This window comes from Antechinus flavipes, chromosome 2 (genome assembly GCF_016432865.1).
Source record: "Antechinus flavipes isolate AdamAnt ecotype Samford, QLD, Australia chromosome 2, AdamAnt_v2, whole genome shotgun sequence".
Taxonomy (NCBI): domain Eukaryota; kingdom Metazoa; phylum Chordata; class Mammalia; order Dasyuromorphia; family Dasyuridae; genus Antechinus; species Antechinus flavipes.
This window is the reverse complement of record NC_067399.1, coordinates 653,837,450-653,858,216: the sequence shown is the minus strand read 5'-3', so window position 1 is coordinate 653,858,216 and position 20,767 is coordinate 653,837,450. Positions and strand designations below refer to the sequence as shown.

Genomic DNA, 20,767 nt, shown 5'->3' with positions numbered 1-20,767 from the left:
ATGCATATGGGATAACAAAGGAAATCAAATATATTGAAATATATTTATAAAAAGTGGGGAAAATAAAAAAGTTTACAGAAGCCAATTTAAGAACCCCTGATTGAAGCAAATTCTTTTGTTTAAGAGATGAGAAAGCTGGAAGAGAGGAGAAGTTCCCTAAAGTCAGCCCAAGAAATAGTAATGGAGAAATTAACCCAGGTCTCTTGACTCATAGTCATTGTTCCACCCAATGCACTACCTCATGATACCTAGGAAAATGTCCCCATAAGAGGCAGCTGGTAACCAGGAGTCAAGGAGACCTAAAGTAAATTCAACCTCAGACAATTCTAGTCATTTGCCTCAGTCTCCTCAACTAACCTCTGTTTGCCTCAGTTTCCTTAACAGTAAAATTAGGATAATGATAGTGCTTTTTTCCTAGAATTGAATGAGATAATATTTATTTTTAAAAATCCTTAGCACAGTGTTTGGCACATAGTAGGCACCATATAGATGATATCTTCCCTCTCTCTTCCCCATAACCCTTGACCTAGTCAAGGCCCTAATGATATGTGGTATAACAGCAGTGGTCAGAGAAGCTGGGTTCAAATCCCATTTCTGATACTTTGTACTACTGGTGCCATTTTGTGCGATCACAACCTCTTGGGACTCAATTTCTTCATCTGTTAGAAACAAAAGAGGGGGTGGAGATGTTTTCCTATTAGCTCTAGACTTTTGATCTCTAATGCCTTGCTTGAATTGCAGCCTCATCTTCTAACTAGTCCTCCCCCACCTCCATTGCCCTCTTCCTCGTTCTAATCCATTCCATTCAGTAGCATAATAATTCTCTGAAAACACTGGTTTCATCAAGTCTCTTCTCCTTGCCTGAAACTTCCAGTGACTGCCTTTTATCTACAGGATCAAACCACAGTTCCCTGGCCTGATGTTCAAGATTCCTTACCTTCTGGCCCTAATCCTTCTACCTTTAACAATCTCTTCCCTAACCTGTCTTGTTCATATACCCACCATTTATCTTCTCTTTCTGCTTTTGCATGCATCGAGTCTGACTTGAAATATCTCCTTCATCCCTTTTAAAACTGAATCTTTCAAGTGTTCAAGGTGCAGGTCCCAGGATGCTTCCTCCACAGTCTGCCCTGCTCACTCATGGTTATACCATGCTGTCTCCTTTATTCATTCTGTTTGTATCAATATTTATAGGGCTCAAGAGAAGGAAGAGATTGTAGAAATCATCCAAGGTGATTTCCTTTCTTCTCAAGTAGGGAGACTGAGGAAACTCTTCCCCAGAGAGGAAAGTGGTTTACCCAAAGTCACATTGTTATTACTGATTGGCAGAGTTTAGATTTGACCCTATGCCTTTTGACGCCTGTTCCAGTGCAACATCACCCTATCTTTGGTGCCCATAGCCATGTACTATAAGCTCCCTTCCTGTGTGTGTCTGTTCTCCCTGTGCCCCATCTTCTGCAAAGTTCAGGATGGTTCTGCTTTTTCTTTGTCTTCCCAATGCTAGACACATAGTAAATTCTTAAACTTGTTGAATTGATTGATTGATTTCCAGTGTCGCCCCAAGTGCAGAGATCAGTAAATATGATCCATGAGATCTTGGTGACCATCTAAGACAAGATTTCTTTATTTCTTAGCAGTCTGGGGAGCCATTTTCAGAATCATGTTTTCCAATGTATAAAATAACGTAAAACAATGAATACAATACAAAATATTATGAAATACAGTTGTTAGAATATCGGGGGTGGGGGAAACAAGCTCACAGACTCCCAATTAAGGACCTTGGATCTAGTTCGATAAATTTATTTTACAGATCTGAAAATTGAGGCTCAGAAATCATTAACTCCCCCATAGCTATGTAAGTAATAAGTAGTCAGGAAAAGCCCCGTGACTCTAACCCATTCCAAGGTTCTTTCCTCTATGCTGAACTTCCTTTACCTCACCTGGACTTGAGTTGAAATTAAATTCAAGCAGGCAGACAGAGCTTGGAGCCTTCTAATAAGCAGCTGAGGTTATCTAAGCCTCGCTGGGCGGCCAACCTCAGGCAATTAAACTCAGTGCTCTAATTGGGGTGAGGCCCAAGCAGTGGAGTGAGTAGGATTTAGCCAGTGGATAGTTGGGCTGAAGAGCGGGGGCCCCCTGCAGGCAGGCACCTTCGCCCTCTTGGCCAAGCTGGCCAGGCTTGGGCCATTAATCTGACTCGAAAGTCTTTCCCTACTGGGGATCCCGTGGAGGGAGCAATACAGGTATAACAGCAGACATTATTCCCCAAGGGGTTGCCCTGTCCTCGGTACTGAAAAAGCTGGGCATTTAACTTTGCTCATTGAATGGTGGCTTCCTTCAAATGCTTTCTCCCATTTCTACTTTGTATTCCCTCTTTTCCATTTCTTCTGCATTTTTTTATTCTTCTGATTTTCCTTCAACCACCACCCTCTCCTCTCTCCTTCCCCTTTCTTCCCTCCTTTCTCCCAGGTTCTTCCTCATTTTCTCCCTCTTCTTAACTCACTTTTATTTTCTCAAATCCTTCTTTTTTTCCTCCTTTCTTAACTCATCTTCCCATTCCATTTCCTAATTCTTTCTCCCTCTGTTCTTTCTTCTCTTCCCCCTCATTCCTTCTTATTTCTCTTACTATTCTTTCCCCTTCTCTTTTCCCTCAACTCTTCCTCCTCTCTACTCCCTCCTTCGTTCTTTTTCTCCCTCCCCTTTTTTTCTAGTTTCCCCTCTCTCCTTCCTAGGATGTCCTCCCTCCTCTTTCTTCCTCAGGTATGATTCTTTCTCTCTCTTATCTCTCCTTCTCTCCCTCCTTTCTTTTTACATCTCCATTTTCTGATGCTCTTCACCCTTTCCCTCCTCCAAGTTTTCCCTTCCTTTCCCATCACTGTGCCCCTCTGTCTTTTTCCTTTCAGGATTCAAGAGTATGAAAGTTCTGAAAAGGCATCATGGGGTGATGCAACAAGCCTTAGATTTAGGGTATTTCCACAGAACATCTAGCAGAGGATGTAATTCGGAATTCACTGGCTTGTGACTTTTTGCAGGTCATGTCACATCGCAGCCTCAGTTTTCTTACCCCCGAAATGGGGTAATAATGATAACTCCCTCCCATGGTGTTGTCAAGGAAAGTTCTTTGCAAATCTTAAAGCTGTATAATTTGGACCTTAATCCACTGGCCCTTTAAGATTTGCAGAGTATTAGAGCTAGGATTGAGGTGGTAAAAATTTGATGATGTAAAAAGCTGAGTTCCAATCCATAGACATCTATTAAGCACCTACTACATGCCAGGCATTTTGCAAATCTCCACAGATTCAAAGCAAGGCAAAAATAGCATTTATCCTCTAGGAATTTAGAATCTCAGTCAAATAAAATTTTTAAAGCACCTACTCTGTGCAAATACCATGCTAGGCACTGGGGGATACAAAGAAAGGTAAAAGATAGCTCATGCTCTTAAGGGGTTCACAGCCTCAGAGAAAACGGATTAGTTACATACCTTATAAACCCTGCACTACCTTATGATCCTGTACTCACTGATGTGCCTCAATGGCCATTCCCTGCCAATACAGTCCAGAGATGGATTTTCAGAGGTGAGGATGACTTAGTTCTGAAGCTGCATCAGAGCTGGACAATTAAGAGTGAGAAGGAATCTTGGTGATGAGTTTGAATTTCAATCTCATCTATGTCATTTGTTACATGTTCAAGGTTGGGGAAGTCCTTGATCCCCTCAGATTTCAGTTTCTTCATCTGTCAAAGGTGATAAAAAATAATGAGCAGATCCCTGTTGGGGTAGTTGATCCCACGGTTTTTTGCCAGCCACTCTCCAAACTCAACCTCATGATGGGGCCAAGAAGCCTAACTGGTTAGCGCTGTTAAACCTAGTTCAAGAGGTCCCATAGTCTAGCTCCTGTGCTCCTCCTGCCTCTTGATTGTATGTTCCATAGATACGGGCATGAAGGTGCCCCCCTGCCAGGATACCCCTCCCTCAAAGCTCAATTTAGCACCACAGGGGTTGAAAGTTTATCACCTGTGATTGAAGCGTCTGTCTGTACCCTACTAGTGCTTAGATGTGCCATCTGTCCATGACTGGAAATTTGGATTGGCACCCGCTGTCTCACCCAGAGGTTCCCACAAAGCTGTCTTTTGGTTTATAGCTACTGTGTATCTCTTGTCCCTTGTTCTTGATGGCTTATTTTTAATCAGCTGTAGCACAGTATGAAAGATAGAAGACTGGAGTGTGAATTGGGAGGATTGGCTCTAGTCCCAGCATTCTCAATAATTTAAGGTGTGGTTTTCAGTAAGTTTTGTTGTCTGATTTGGGGACTCTCATACTGGATCACACAAGTATAGATTTAGGGCTGGAAGGGATTTCAGAAACAGCAACAGCAACAATAACAATAATGAGGAGGAAGAGGAGAAGGATGTTGATAACTGGCATTTACAGAGCACTTACAATGCCAGATACTGCTAAAGACTTTATAATTATTATCACATTTGATCCTCACAACAATTCTTGGAGGTAGGTACTATTATTATCCCCATCTTACAGATGAAGAAACTGAGGAAAACAGAAAAGTGACTTGCCTAGGGTCACACAGTTAGGAAGTTTATGAGGCCGGATTTGAATTCATCTTTCTGACTCTAAGCCCTGTGCCAGCTAGAAAAGTCTATCTAGTCTAATTCCTTTATTTTATAAAAGAGGAAATGGAGGTTAAGGGATGTAAAGTAATTTTCCCAATGTAATTATGCATGTAGTGTCAAAGGTAACATTTGAACCTACATCCTCATATTCAAGATTCAGGTCTATTTCCTGGGTGGAACATTACCTTTAGGTCATCTACTCCCACAACATCAATTTACAGGTATGGAATAGTAGTCTAAAAAGGATAAATGACAACTAGTTATTGGAAGGAACAGGATTCAAACCCATTTGACTCTATCTAGTAAAAAGATTTAACTGTAAAATTCTGGGATTTATAACTGGAAGGGACTTTAGAAATAACTTAACCATCTCCTGCATTTGACAGATGAAGAAACTGAAATCCTAAAAGGATTAAGGACTTTCTCAAGCTTGACCATGCAATAAATGATATAGGTGAGATTAGAACTCAGGCCTTGTGACTCCAAATTCATTACTAAGATTCCCTCTGGAACTCTGATGTCAACTTCCAAACTTAACCATCCTCCTCTCTGAAGATCTCAGTCTCTGGAGTGGGCTGGCAGAGGGTGGCCACTGGGGCACAGAGGTGGTACAGGGTCATAGGGCGGCACAGGATTTATAAGGTATATAAGAAAATAAGACATAAGTCAACAGAGGACAACTATGTCTGGAGATAAGAATTCTTCTACTGTAATAAAGAAAGCATTTCTTTTGGAGGCAGTACCTGAATTCAAATTCCAGAGACACTGTTTACTATTTATATGCAGTGGAAAAGATGTTAGATTTGGAACAGAAGGTTTGGGTTCAAATCTTGATTCTTCCTGTACTAATGATGTGACTGTGAAGTGACTTCACTTTTCTTGATTTCGGAAAATGTAAAATGAGAGTTGGGCTAGAGATGATCTCTTCTCCCTGAAGTTATTCCCCTTCAAAATTAGCAGAGTACCTTTCCTGTGTTTCTCTACCATGTGGCCTGAATCCCTTCTTCCTTGATTTTACTCAGAGAAATCAGAAGGGATTTTCAGAAGCGATTCACCAGCATTTAAGGGAAGGCATATGGAGTTAAACTGCAGCCATGGGATTATGGAGCCTGGGAAGAGTAGCAATATTGGGAAGAATGGCTGCTTGGGCTAATGTGGCCCTTCCATTTAACTGCCATCTACATTTAGGTTGCCCACAATCCTATCATCCTCAAGCCCTGCCACCAATTCAACCTGGAATCTGAGGTTCTTCCTGTGTCCAGCCTTAAGTCTATATGTCATCAGCCCCTCATCTGGGGAGCCTCTAGCTTCAGCCCCAAGATGTTGATCTTTCATTCTTTGCTCAACTCACATTGATCCCCAGCTTGCAGCTTAAATGGGGGAAAGTGGAGGAGAAATGGGATTGGACCTGAGTTCCTGTCACGTATGCCATTGGGCAAGACACTTCCCTCCCTTTTACTCCTTCCTACTCTGCATAATCAAAGCTTCTCTGGTCCATTTTTATACTAAGTCTGTGATCCTTTATTAGTGTCCACTCCAGAGTGATACTAATGATGGCTAGCATTTTGATAAGGACACCTAAGTAGCACCATGAATAAATGTTGGACTTGGAATTGGGAAGGTCTGGAGTAAAATCCTATCTCACATCTATCTGTGTGATGCTGGACAGGTCATTTTTAACCTCTCACCTTCAGTTTCCTCATTTATAAAATGGGGATAATAGCATGTGTCTCCCAGGGTTGTTATGAGGATGAGGTGATATCTGTAAAGCACTTAGCAGACCTTAAAACTCCATATAAATGCTAGCTATGGTTATTATTATACAACACTTTACAAATTCAATCTCATTGAATCCTAAAAACAACCATAAGAGACAGTTGCTATTATCTCCATTTTAGGGATAAAGAAACTGATTCTGACCGGTGCCTTGCCCACGGTCACATAGTAAAGTCTGGGACAGGATTTGAATTTAGGTCTTCCTTTCTACAGGTTCAACACTCTTATCTATTAGATCACCTGGCCAAGCAACAGCTCCTCCTTTTTATCTTTATTCTAATAGTTCTTCCATATGACTGTTATTGAAGTGTTTGAAGACTGTGTCCATTTTTCCTTTCATTTCTCTCTTCTCTGGACTGAACACATGTAGTTTCTTCCCCTAAGAAGGGAAAGACAGTCAAGAGTGCCTTGAATTTATAGCTGGAGGCTTTGGATTTGGGTCTTGATTCTTCCATTTGATTGTTTGACTTGAAGGAAGGCACTGTGAGTCTCCAACTTCTCTGTAAAATAGGGTTAGTACTTATCCTTTCTAACAGTATTGCTGTGGGGAATGTGCTTTGATAATCTTTAAATGACAGAGAAATATGAATTATTATGACATGGTATCAAGACTCTTCAACATCATGGTCACCTTCCTCTGGACAAGATTGTCCTTATGCCATTGTAGACCACTGGATCTTCAATTTCAGGCTGCAGGGAGAAGCCATGTCCAGGATTAAGGAGAAGATAACCCCACATATGGTCAGATAATTTTTGGGAGTCTTGTGTTCGATTCATATTTTAGAAAGAACATTGATGACCTGGAGGCTCTCCAGAGAAGGTCACCCAACCTGGTGAAGGCCCTTGAATTCTTGTCATATGGGATCTGTTGAAGGAACTAAAAATGTCTGTCCTGGGGAAGACTTGATGGAGCGAATAGGGAAGGGGACAGAGATGGGACATAATAACTGTCTTCTACTGATCCAAATCGTGCCATAGAAAAGGGAATTTGACTTGTTTTCCTTGGTCCTGGATGGCAGAAATTGCAGCCATTTGGGCTTCCTTTATAAAATTGCTAATAATTACAGCTTTCCTAAAATTGGGTGGGGGGGGAGGTCATGTGTTTCTCCTTCTTGGAGGTCTTTATACAAATGTTAGAAAGAGAATTTTTTAAGTTAAAGATTGGTTTGGATGACATTAGAGTGTCTTCCAGCTCTGCGTGTGTGCCTCAGGCCTGCCATATCACAGTTTATTAGTCACAAGGGGGAGCAGGTGTGAGAGTGGGGCTGCCTCAGTGATTCACAGCCTTGCCATTGGAGACACATGTCAGAACAGAAGCTCGTGGTAGTTGAGGAGCTTTGCCTTTTATTCTTAGGACAGGAGATCTTTGATGGCCTCTGCAAGTCTCCCACCCTTTTTCTTACCAAAGCTTCACCCAGGGTAGCCCCAGCACCACCACTACCACCACCATCACTGCCCATCTTGTTAACTCAAGTGCTTTCTCTCTGCAGTGCATGGTGGGACCACAGTGGACAGGACATCATTCTCCCTGCCTCCGGGCACCGGTCCCTTTGCATCCTGACACCGTCTGACCCAGGTAGGGCCATGGGAAAGGCAAACTCACGTACCTGCCTCACATTTCATGGGATGGTGGTGGTGTATAGGTCTGTATGTATGTGGGGGATGTTCTTCAAAGCCACATCACCAACTGATACTGCATTTTGGTTTGTTAAGCCCAAGGGTTTGATCTCTGCTCTCTGACCGTCAAGTCTTTTCTTCTTCTATCTGAGCTCCACTGGGATCTCAGAGCACTTAAGTCCAAGTTCATGAGTGAACAGTGAGTGGGGTTGATGACATTGAGGTTTTCATCAGAAATCTGAATGGAGCAATCCTTCCAAGGAGGAATCCTGCCTCTCAATATCAGAGCCCACTAATGCCATCCAAAGCCACTCTGGAGGAAGCTAGTTTGAGTGTCAGGATCCCATAACCACCCACTCCAAGGCTCCTGCCTCTTCTAATACAGAAACACCCCAAGATAATATTGAAAGCTATAGGAGATGTTTATGAAGAAGGATAGGTGTCCATAATATTGGAGCACAAACTCACAACTATAACACTTTGGTATCTTCTGTTCTCATAACTCCAATAGTTTACACCACAATCCAATAAAAAAGCCTTTCCCAGAGCCTTGTACAACACATGAAAGCACAGACACAAGACGTTCAGAGAAAGCCACCCAAATGACGAATCCCCCTTAAGCCCACTGCTCATCCATCCCCAAAATCCTATCTGGATCTCTCATTCACCTCTGCATTCCGCTTAGCTCTAAGGCCATGAAATAGATTTAAATTTAGACTGGCCTAAATACCAGCCCAGAGAACTGAGTTCTCCCTGCCGGCTTCTGCTGCCTTCAGGCAGTCTCAGTAGAAACCTTAATCTCACTAAGATTCATGGCAGCAGTTGTGGCCCTCCTGCCCCTAGAGCTCACCCATTCTGCTGCCCAGATCACGGTTCAGATTCTTGGCTACTCTTTGGATCCCTACAGATCTGCAGCTGCCATTTAGATCTTCCAAGTTCCCCCTGGAGAAGAGGTTCTTAGCCTCTTTTATATCTTGGCCCCCTGTGATAATCCGGTAACACTCATGGCCCCCTTCTCAGAATAATGTTTTTTTTAAAGTACATGAAATAAAATGCGTTTGATTTACAAAGAAATCCAATTACAGCAAAATATAGTTATCAAAATATTTTTTAAAATAAGTTCATAGATTCTACTCCAAGAACCCTTGTCCCAGACAAGTGCTTCAAGTGTCTCTAATAGGCACTTTGTCCTTTAAAAAAAAATCTTTTGTACTTTGGCTTCTAATTGAGGGCATTTCTCAGTCTTTCACGGTCACAAGAGTGTTCTTCCAGGGACTGCATCTCTTCATTATCTCTCTGCCTATTGAGAGTATGTCTGAAATCTCATTCTCACCCCAACTGTAGCCAGGGCTCCCTTTTTCTCTCACCATCCACTACTCTCACCCAGAGTCTTACCCATTATCATCTTTCCCAGCAGAGGGTGGTTGTAGGGATGCTCTAGGCACTTCAGGGTAGGGGTGGACATATGAGAAGGAAATGGTTGTTCAGCTAGCATAGATTTTAGTATTTTCAGTAGCATTTTGTGTGTAGATCATTTCTTCTTGGAAAATTTGGGCCGAGGATTAGGACATGCTTTGAGCTGTAAAATGACCTTGAGTGAGGGATTGAGATCCTGAGCCCTTAATAACCTTATTGTTCTACTGGGCAAGTGGTCAGCAGGGATGAAAGTAAAACAAATTCCATGAGGCATCCCTTTGACTCCTTTCCTGGGAAAGGAGTAAATGAGGGAGGGGGGAAGGAAAGTGAGCATGATGTTCAAAGTAGAGGGATGAAACTATGAGGCATTGGACCTGGACTCTTAAAATTGCATAGATGCCCATCTGGGAAAGACAGGGCCTTAGTTTGAATCCTTGCTCCCTCTTGTCCTGCCTGTGTGAGGAAAGTTATTCCAATTCTTTGAGTCTCAGTTTCCTCATTTGTAAAGTGAAGTTGGCAGATTACATGACCTCAAATATCCCTTCCTACTTTAAGTCTATAGAACCTATGAAAAGAGTTCGGAACTGATAGTTTCATATCTTTTGTATCCATTGGTCTAAGCTTTGCACTAAGTTTTTTTGTTCTTATTTTCCATTGCTTGAGACTATATCTATATGTATGTATATATAGAAAAGGGAGGAAAAGGAGGGAGAGGAAAAGAGGGAGAAGGAGAATACACACACCTACACACATTCTTCTTTTAACTCTTCTTTCTTTTATCCAACATAAATTAAGGTTAACATATTTATATATGTTAACATATGTAACTATAAATATTGGATATCTATGTGTGTATATATTATATATAATGTAGTTACAGAGCAATAGAGGAGAGAGAGAGAGAGAGAGAGAGAGAGAGAGAGAGAGAGAGAGAAAGAGAGAGAGAGAGAGAATATTTGTATTTCTTGCTAAAGTTGGAGTAGCCAGAGAAAAGCTAGGGGAGAGTTAACATAAGCTGTCCCCTCCCAGCTCTCTCCAGCCCAAAGATCTGGGGACATTCCAGGCTCTTAGAAATGAAAGACCAGAGAGAACATGAGAAGATAGATCTCCTTCTGTCCTCTATCGAGATAGGTACATGTTCTGTGCATGCCCGTGGGGGCTGCTGGACATTGCTGTCTGATTTAGTTGATAGCTTGGTTAGTTGCTTTTCTTTTTTCTCCTTCATTTTTATTTTTAGAAGGAATGGTTCATTGGATGGGGAATATTTATTGACTGGCTGACTGACAGTGTGGTAATAATATATAAATATCCATTCCTTCATGCAAAGCTTGGAAAAGTCTGTTTAAATGGCTGTTTCCTTGGACTTAAGAATGTGGTAAGATGTGCAGTCTGGGGTCTGGGACCTCTGGGATTCTCACCTGAGTTCAGAGGGAGAGGGGCTAGAAATTTCTGGATCAAGTATGTACTTTGGGGGTTGAGACTGAATATAGGTATCTGGTGAAGGAAATATAGTATGAGAGGCTACTGTAGCATGAGGCTCTGGCTGCTATGGGGATGGAGAGGGTATCAGTGTTTGGAGGTGAGGAAACACTCCTGGATGAGACCACTGGTGTGATTCTGACAGCACCCTCTAAATTTGCTACCATAGTACAAAACTTCTTGGATTTTACCCGAGTTACAACTCACTCTGGGCTTTGTATTAGTAGTAAAAGTCCTGCCTTTTCTGTTGCTGACCTGGTATTTTTCACTATTGACTGATTTAAAGAACTTCTGGGAAGAGGTGGGGTTTAGGGGATGGTAGAATATAAAGCCAGACTTTGTATTTAGATAGAGGTGAAAGTTCCAAAAGAGGCAATGGGGTATCAGGGAAAGAACCTTAAATTTGCTGTTGGAAGGCCTGGATTCAAATTCTATCTTTATCATATACTGTGGCGAAAAAAAGTGACTTTTTATATGAGTTTGGGAAAACTATTTCTCTCTGGTCCTCAGTTTCCTTTTCTGTAAAATGAGAGAATTGTACTAGATTGTTCCCAAGGTCCTTTTCCATGCTAAATTTTATCATCCAGAAAATGCATTTTTTTTTTGAGTTGGAAAGGAAGAAAGAGGGAAGATTTGGTCAAAGTGATTGATGAAGATCGTCTAACTAAGGCATGAAGGGTGTGATCAGTGCCAACAGAACAAGTGCTACCTTCTTTTCTCGTAGAAATCATGGATCCTGAAAGCACTGATTTCTAAGGATAAGCGTGATACAGTAAAAGGAGCAACAGATCAGGATTCCAAGGTCTTGGGTTCAGATTTTACTTCTAACTAATCCCTGGTGTGACTTTGGGTAAGTCAATGTCCAAAGGCCATTAGGGATTAGACTACATGGCTGCATTTTAGATCTGGTTTGCCTTTACCCTGAGATATTCTTAATGGCAAAAAAAAAGTAGCCTTAATGTGCCTGAAACAAGTGGCCCAGGAGATGGTAGGAAGGTGGATCTGGCTATAGAAAGGGGGAGAATCATAGGTTTAAAATTAAAGGGGAACCTTGGTGATTTCTAGGCCAGTGTTTCTTAATTTTCTGTGGTTGTCATGGACCATTATAGCAATCTAGGGAAGCCTATGGATCCCTTTTCAAAATTTAAGTGTATAAATAAAATAAGATTATAAATATTGAAATATGATTATTGGGAAAAATTTAAGTAAATATACAAACCCCAGGTTAAGAATCCTTGCTCTAGACCAACTCCAACTCCACCATTCTATGTAGAAGGAAACTACAGCCCTAACAGGGGAGCTGTCCAACTTCACACAGGGAGTAAGTATTTGAAACTAGAATTCAAACCTGCCCCCGCCATGTGCAATCTGTCAGGATGTCTAGGACTTAACGGCTTTCCCAGTCTAACCGGGAAGAGGTGTAGTGGAGGGTGCTTAGCAAAAGTGGTGCTTCTTGTACTTTGTCCTTCCTTCTTGAAGAGGATCATGACGTCAGGGGAGGGATGTCTCGCCATGCAAGTGAGACCTGGACTTGAGTGCAAAGTCACCTGCCTCACTTTCCCTCCAGAGCCATCTGCGTCCAGTGGCCAGATATAGATCAGGACGACTGGAGATGGCCCTGGTGCAGTGGGAGAACTTGGCCTTTTTGAGCTAAGGTCTTAGACAGGCTTCAGTCTGACTGAGCCACAGCCAATCACTAAAAGGGCAAAAGTGGGGTAAGGGGATGATTCCAAAGAAAGGAGGAAGAAAATAAGTCATTTCTGAAGTTTCATTTTTGCCAGCCATGGATAAACTGAAGTAAATATAAGCTCCGTTCCCCTCGCTAGGGGCACTGAAGGGGAGAAGGATGGATGAAGGTGGATTTTCCACAGGAGCTAATGGGCAGAGGCAGAGAACAAACAGCCCCCCTCCTCCCCAGGCCCAGTCATACATAGTCGGACTCGACAGGCCAAGCTCCAAGCTCTGCCCCATTCATTGTGGAGTTGGGCTGCAACCACGGCCATGATCGATGCATCATGGTGACTGGACTGGGAGCCGAGGCTCTGAGAATTCAGAGAGAAAGGCCTGAGAGAACAGCTCGTCCGATTCCCCCATTTTGTAGAACAGGAAACTGAGGCACAGAAGGAAGGGTGTTTTACTCAAAATCACTTAACATCACTTAAATCATTAACAGGTAGGATCTGCACTCTGACCCTATTTATTCTCTGTCCTTCTGCCTCTGAGGAGGAATTGAAGCATTTCTGCTTTCCCTCTCTGTGGAGAGCAAGCCCCAGGAGGAGCCAGGTCAGGCCTGCTGAGGTCCCAAGGGAAAAGGCAACAGAGAGAAGCTCCCTCAGTGAGCTGTTGTAAGCAGGAAAACTTTCCAGAGGCACAGGAGTATAATGGAAAAGAGGCTGGTCTGGAGTCAGGAAGCTGCTTGGGATTTCCTTTGTAACTGATGTAAATCACCTCATCCATTTCAAAATGGATGCAATTGTTCATACACAGATATTTGTGTGTGTATAAAATCTGTATTATTTTATACATTCTATCATATATTAATGTGCATATACAATATACAGATAGGTAAATGATGGATAATGGATGGATAAATGGAGAAAATTGTAGAGATGGAGAGAGATGGAGAGATAGACAATGGATGGATGGAGAGGTAGATCAAACAATAGATTAATAGATAACTGGCTGGATAGATAAACAAAGGAATAGATCAATGATAGCTAGATAGATGAGAGACAGACAGATAGGACAGGTAGACAGATAGGATAGATAGGTAGAAATATACTATCACACAGCGAGTAAGTGTCTACATCCAGATTTGAACTTTGGGGAAATAAATCCTCCTGACTCCAGGCCTGAACATTCCATTCTAAGCAGTCCTTAGCTGCACTATATATGTTATATTAAATATGTGCTATATTTAAATAAATGTAAAAATAAAGTATTACATATAACATATATTTATATGCCCATATTTATAATATTCAAATGATCATTGAGTCCCCAGTTTTACAGAGGAAGAAAATGAGGTTCACTTTTTTGGTGTCATTATCATTATCAGATTCATCTAAACCACTGATTGCTCGTGCCTCATCTTGAGGAAAGAGGTAGATTCAAGATTCTAACCTGGGTTCTAGTCTGGGTTCTAGCTTGGGTTCTAATCTGACACATTGTGCTACACAGAGAAATTGGGATTCATCATTCTAGCCGCTCTACTCTGGGTTCTAGTCTGGGTTCTAGCCTGGGTTCTGGTCCATTTTGTCACTGACTTGCCCAGGTAGCTTGGGGATTTCCCTTCCCTTCCTTGGAGCCTCAGTCTCCTCCTCTGTAAAAGCAGGAATTTGGATTCTAACCTGCCATCACAGACCTGATGCTGGAAGGCAGGCTGGACACCATCTCCTTGGGACAGCTGAGGCGCTGAGAGGCTAAATAGATGATTTGTCTGAAGTCACAAGGCAGGGCGCGGCAGAGGAGAGATCTGAACCCAGCCCTTGGGATTCCCGGTCCAGCTCTCAAAAGTGATTTCTGCCTTTTTACATTTCATAAACATATGCTCTGGAATGTCTCCGAGATCCGGAAGAGGAAAACCCTATGACCTAGTCCTGATGGAAAGCTGACCGGCTCCGGGCTGAGACACATGAGGCAGTGTCCACTGGGCGAGCTCTGGACTCTTCATATACACACACTAAAACGCTACATGCATGGACATGCTCATGTATATACACGTATGCGTCCTGATCAAGCACTGCCTTTTCCCTTACAAGTCTGCATATATACACAGACACGTGTGCGTCAGCCAAGTCCGAATGTCTCTGCACACACACACTCACACACACACACTCACACACTCATACACATGCAAATTCACACACACACTCATACACACGCATACTTACACACACACTCTCTCACATACATATACACACTCATACACACGCACACTCACACACACTCATACTCATTCATACACAGTCACACACACTCACACATAGACATACACTCACACACACACACACACACTATGTATCAGCCCACCTCCAATTTCTCAACACACACAGAGGCATTCACACACATAAATACATACAGGCAGACACACAGACAAACATGCATAGAAATAAACATGTACATAATTGCCAGACACCAGCCTCTCCCTACATACCCACTCACACTCACAGATACCCATTTACGCATTCATGTGTATAAAACATGCATATATTGTCATGCACATATATACTTACCCAAGGCAAACATTCAGACATACTAATACACAGTCACATACTTAAGGATCTCTCCCCTCGAGGCATACACATGGACACATATGTACACATACACCAAAATACAGATTTATACATCCACAAGCATCCATTCCCCGCTGCAACCAGTGAAAAAGTTCTGAGTTCTTCAGACTTCCCAGCCCTGATCCCCTTTTCTGCAGTTCTGAGAGTCCTGCTGGTTCCTCTCCTCTCTCTCTTTCTCTCTCTGTCTCTCTTGATGTCTCTCTCTGTTTCTGCCTCTCTGTCTCTCTCTCTTTCTCTGTCTCTCTCTGTCTCTCTCTCTCTCTCTCTTCTCTCTCTGTCTCTCTTGATTTCTCTCTCTGTCTCTCTCTCTCTCTGTCTCTCTCTGTCTCTCTCAATCTCTCTCTCTGTCTCTGTCTCTGTTTCTGTCTCTGTCTCTCTCTCTCTGTGTCTCTCTCTCGGTCTCTGTCTCTCCCTCCCTCCCTCTCTCTCCCAGACACTCCCAGGATCCACTTATTAAAGACTGGGGAATCTCAGACCTCTTCACTCACAAAATAATTGACTTCTACATTAGCAAGAGTGATACATTCAGGGAAGACAAGGCAACAAGCATTTAGGAAGTATTTACTATATGCCTAGAATTGTGGCAAGTTCTGGAAATGTAAACAGAAGCCTACCCAGCCCCCCAAAAAATCTCACTCTTCCCCTTAAAGAGCTTGCCTTCTAATTGGAAAGCTGCCATAGAAAAGGAAACATGACCCAGAATGGGGATATATTGCGGAAGTCTAGAAAGTCGAAATCAAAACTCATAAGAAAATGTAGTTGGTTAAGTAGGTTGAGGGGAAGGTAGGAAGAGTTTGGGAGATTCTAGACAGCAATCTGGAGAGCAATGAAAGACTTGAGAACTCTCTATGACCAGGATCAATCTGTTACTCTAAAACATCATCAATCTAATTGGTCCATAGAAAAATTGAATCCATCATCTAGAATCCTTAACACTCTAACCAAGAACTAATTGGCCACCTCCAAGTATATTCTCTTCATTCTTTAAGAGACGATGAGATTAAAAGATAATCAGGCTCTTCTCTGCAACTGGAGATTTTTTTGTAAAAGATTCAGTTTTCCTGGAAGGCCTAGTCCCCTTGGGAGCCCCGATTCTCTCCTAAATCTTCGTTAGGGACAAGTGGTGCTAATGAATAATAGATTCCAAATCTGCATTGCTTCTTGCCAAGTCCTAACACAGCCTCCAGTGAACCTCTCGGTTTCCAGGAGTTTGAGTTGGGTTTTGGTTCCACTCAAAACTCCCGCACATTTTCTAATCTAAAATTACATTTCATCGCCTGCGATTCCTCCTGGGGCTTCCATCCCAATTTCAGGGAGGGTGGACATCACGGTGAATAAATCTCCAAAGTTCTTCCAGGTTTGACAGATGGGATGAGTCTGTGTTCACTTGGGGAAATGGGGGAAATAATGATTTAGTTGATACTGTTCTCCTGGGCCTGGAGGTCTTGAGTTTCTCCCAACATAAAATAAAAGAATTACTCCTATTAATAAGGACTCGGTTCCTCCACATCATCTATTCCTTCCCTCCTCCCTCTCCACTCAGAGCTCTGTGGGAAAGAGGATCTGGATCCCATCATTGCAGGGCATAAAGCGGCTCAGAGGCAAGAGGCCCCCCAGCCAGTGGGGGGTGAGGGGAGGAGAGGAGGAAACGAGGGATGGGGAGGAGAGGAGGAAGTGAGGGATGGGAAGGAGAGGAGGAAGCGAGGGATGGACAGTCAAGGACTTTGCCCAGACCATCAGCCTGTCAGGTCTTGCCTTCGTGGAACCCCAGAGCCAACTAGAGCGACTGAGAGTCCCTTGAGAGTGCCCTGTAACCAGAGGCAGACGATCTGACATCTGTATCGAGCCAAACTCTGCCGAGAGGAAGGACAATTAACAGGATTCCTTAGCTACGATCCTCTGATACCTCAGCCAAATGCTTTAAATAATGAGCTATGCTCCACTGGACCTCCCCCCACTGGTAGAGTCTCCCTACAGCAAACACGCCCCCCCCCCCACTGCAGATTCTCCCTCATTTTACATACAATTCTAAGCCAACCCTAAACTCAGGGGCATGCTGGAAGCTAGCTTCCCAAGAGCTGATTGTTAAATTTTCAGTGGTGGAAGCATTTACAGCTTGGAAATCGGCAGATGCTAGAAATCGAGGTTTGATTTAGTGTTTTGTTCACTTCTAGATTTAAGAAAGCAATGGAGAAAGAGTTTACAATGCAAGTTAATCATAAAAGTATGCCATGCAGTTTTAAAGAGTCAGTTGTTAAATATTCACCAGTATCAAGTCAGTCTGAACTATATATGTAGCTGAAACTTAAACTATTTTGTCTGGCTCTTTGTGATCCTATTTGAGGGGCAAAGATGCTGGAGTGGTTTGCCATGTCCAATGCTAGTTCACTTTACAAATGAGAAAACTGAAGCAAAGAGGGTGAAGTGACTTGGCCAGGGTCACACAACTAGAATGTGTCTAAGGTTGGATTTGAACTCAAATCTTCCTGACTGAAGATCTAGCACTCTGTTAGCTATTCAAACTATATTTATCCCCAAAGGTAATATAACTCAATGATAGACTCCTAGCTATACTTCAACAGTGTCCTACCCAGATTATATTCTCTAAGCCACAGAAAATGGAGTAGTAATATAGAAGAAAGTGTACTAGCTCTAAAGTCCCTGGCTGGAATGCTTACAATTTGTGTGATCTTGGGCAAGTGACAACCTTACCTTCCCAGGATGTACCAACTTCTCACTCTGGATTTTAAGGACCTCTACATGCTGGCTACAGCTGACTATTCCAACCCTATTTCACACAATTAATTCTACTTTAATATGGAAAAGAAAGAAAGATGGAGGAGGAATGGATGGAGGAAGGAAGGAAGAAAGAAGGAAGGAAGGAAAGAAGGAGAGAAGGAAGGAGAGAGAAAAGGAGGGAGGGATGGAGGGAGGAAAGAAGTGAGGGAGGGAGAAAGGGAAAGAGGGGGAGGAAGGAAGAAGAAGGGAAGGAAGAAAAAAAGAAAAACAGAAGGAAACAAGAAAAGAAATAAAAATAAGAGGAAGGAGGGAAGGAAAGGAGGGAGGGAGAAAGAAAGTGAGTAAAGGGAGGAAAGAAAGAAGAAGGGAGGGAGGGAAGAAAGGAGGGAGGGAAGTAGAGAGAAGTGAGGGAGGAAGAGAGAGGAAAAGAGAGAGGGAATAAGGAAGAAAGGAAGGAAGGAAGGAAAGAAGAAAAACAGAAGGAAACAAAAAAGAAAAGAAAGAAAAATAAGAGGAAGGAGGGAAGGAAAGGAGGGATGGAGAAAGGAAGGAAAGGAGGGAGGGAGGAAGTAAGAGGAAGGGAGGAAAGAAGGAAGGAAGGGGGAAGGAGAGAAAGAGAAAGGAGGGAGGGAGAGAGGAAAGAAGGAGGGAGGGATGGAAGGAGGGAGGGAGGGAGGAAGAGAAAATTGAGGGAGGAAGAGAGGGGGAAAGAGAGAGGGAAGAAGGAAGGAAGGAGGGAGAGAGGGAAGGAAGAAAAGAAGAAAAACAGAAGAAAAAAGAAAAGAAAAATAAGAGGAAGGAGGGAAGGAAAAGAGGAAGGGAGGAAGGAAGGAAAGGAGGGAGGGAGAGAAAGGAAAGAAGGAGGAAGGTATGGAAGGAGGGAGGAAGGGAAATAGAAGTGAGGGAGGGAGAGAGGGAAGAAAGAAGGAAAGAAGGAAGGAAGGAAAAGAGAGAGGGAGGGAGAAAGAAGGAAAGAAGGGAAAGAGGTTGGAGAGTAGGCTGGTGCTTTAGAAAGGGTGTAGGTTTTAGAATCAGAAGGGTTGAGTCCATTTCTTGACTTTGCCTCTTACTACCTGTGTGATGCCCAGGATATATTTCAGCCTTCTGGGGCCTCAGTTCTCTCATCCATAAAATACAAGAATTGAAGGTGATCTCCAAAGCCCGTTGTTTGAAATCTTTAATGCGAGGGAGAAAAGGAGAGAGAGGGTGGGAAGGGGAGCAGAGAGGAAAGCTGAGGCAAGGCCGAAGAAGGGAAAAAAGAAAAAAAAAAGACTGGGGAGAAGGAAAAAAAGGAGAGCTCTGCATGAGAAAAGAAAGGGCCATGAGTTTGAGAGTGGGAGAAAGTGGGAGAAGGAAGGCTGAGTAAGGGAGACAGGAACAGAGAGAGCAGGAGAAGCCCTTTGCCAGGTAGCCTTACTGGGGCTCGCTCACCACCACCCAGGCAATAGCACTTGGGACTCCAGTGAACCATCACTGCTCTTGGCCAGTGAGAACACACCACTATCAGGTTACTTCATTTTTCTGATAGCGTATTTCCTCCAAAAGAGAGTGATTGATCAGAGATAGAAAAGACTGAAACTGGGAGAGACAGGTAAAGAGGGAAATAAAAAGAGACAATGGAAAGGTGACAAGATAGGGAGAGAAGAGGAGGGGAGAGGAGGAGAGGACAGGAGATTTCAGGATGGGAAAGGAGAAGAGAGAAGAAAAGAGGAGAAGAGAGGAAAAGAGAAGGAAAGGAGGGAGGGGAGAAAGGGTATACTGAAAGGTAGAAAAAGAAGCTCTAGTATAATCAATTTCACAGGAGACCAGCCTCCCTCCTGCTTGCATTTGGCATCCGATGGAGGCAATGAGGCATTGTGGATAAAGATCTGGACCTGAAGCCTGAAGATCCAGGTTCTGGCCTGTCACTAATCCATGCTGTGTGATCCTGCCCAGGCCCCTTAAGCGCCCCCCCCCCACTTTAGGCAGCCTTCTGGGATTCCTGATAGCTCACCCTAATTGGGCAGTTTCTTCACCTGGGGGTCCCCTTTACCTGTGAGTCCCAGGTGTGTAGCTTGCCCATCCCTTATAAAGAATTTAGCAGACCCTCAGGTCTGGTCTCTGCATTTCACAGATGAGGGGCTAGGCCCTAGGGGTAAGCCACTGGGTTTGAACCCCCATATCCTCTGAGTCAAAATGCACCCCTTGTCCCCTCCACAAGAGAAGGAAAGAGCCCAAAGGGGGTCCCAGAGGGGCTCGCCAGCAGTCCGGGTCTCCGTTTCTCTATCTGGAGGCCGATGCTGGGACAAAGACGAGGGTTTCCGGGCACCAGGGTGCAAGTGTGCCAAGGCTGGCAGACATCTGTAGAGTAGGGAGGTAGTGGTGACTGACTCTCCCACTCTACAGTAAGAGGAGACGGCAATAATAGCATGGCTGAGAAGACAATCTCCCTCCTGCTGTGATAATTATAAAAGCTGACATTTAAATAGCCTTTTAAAGCTTGGAACGGAGGCAGCTCTGGAGAGTGGTTTGAGCGCTAGACTTGGCAAAGGGATGACCCGCGTTCCGATCCTGCCCGGGATACACTCTGTGACCCTAGATGAGTCATTTTACTTCTCTGAGCCTCAGTTTCCCCCTCTGTAAAATGAGCATAATAGAAAGCACCTGCTTCACTGGGCTGTTGTGAAGATCAAACAATGGAATGAAAGCTCGTCCTTTGCAAATCCTAAAGAGCTATAGTAATCGGAGCTGTTATCATGACAGAGTACCTTATATACATGATCTCATTTCCTGGGAAATCATAGGGGTTAGATATGGAGCCAACTAGCATTTATTAAGTA

General features: G+C 43.3%; 1 protein-coding gene across 3 annotated transcripts in view; it reads left to right on the top strand.

The window, feature by feature from the left end:
• Positions 1-20,767, top strand: part of LINGO1 (leucine rich repeat and Ig domain containing 1) — a 506,273-nt gene that overhangs the window by 326,616 nt on the left and 158,890 nt on the right. For 2 of the 3 annotated variants that reach the window (XM_051982521.1, XM_051982522.1), the window contains one exon: positions 7,893-7,978. The exons of the other annotated variant lie outside the window; for it this stretch is intronic. The gene's annotated coding sequence lies outside the window, so the exon portion shown is untranslated. The remainder of the gene's footprint in view (positions 1-7,892; positions 7,979-20,767) is intronic. 3 annotated transcript variants of the gene reach the window in all.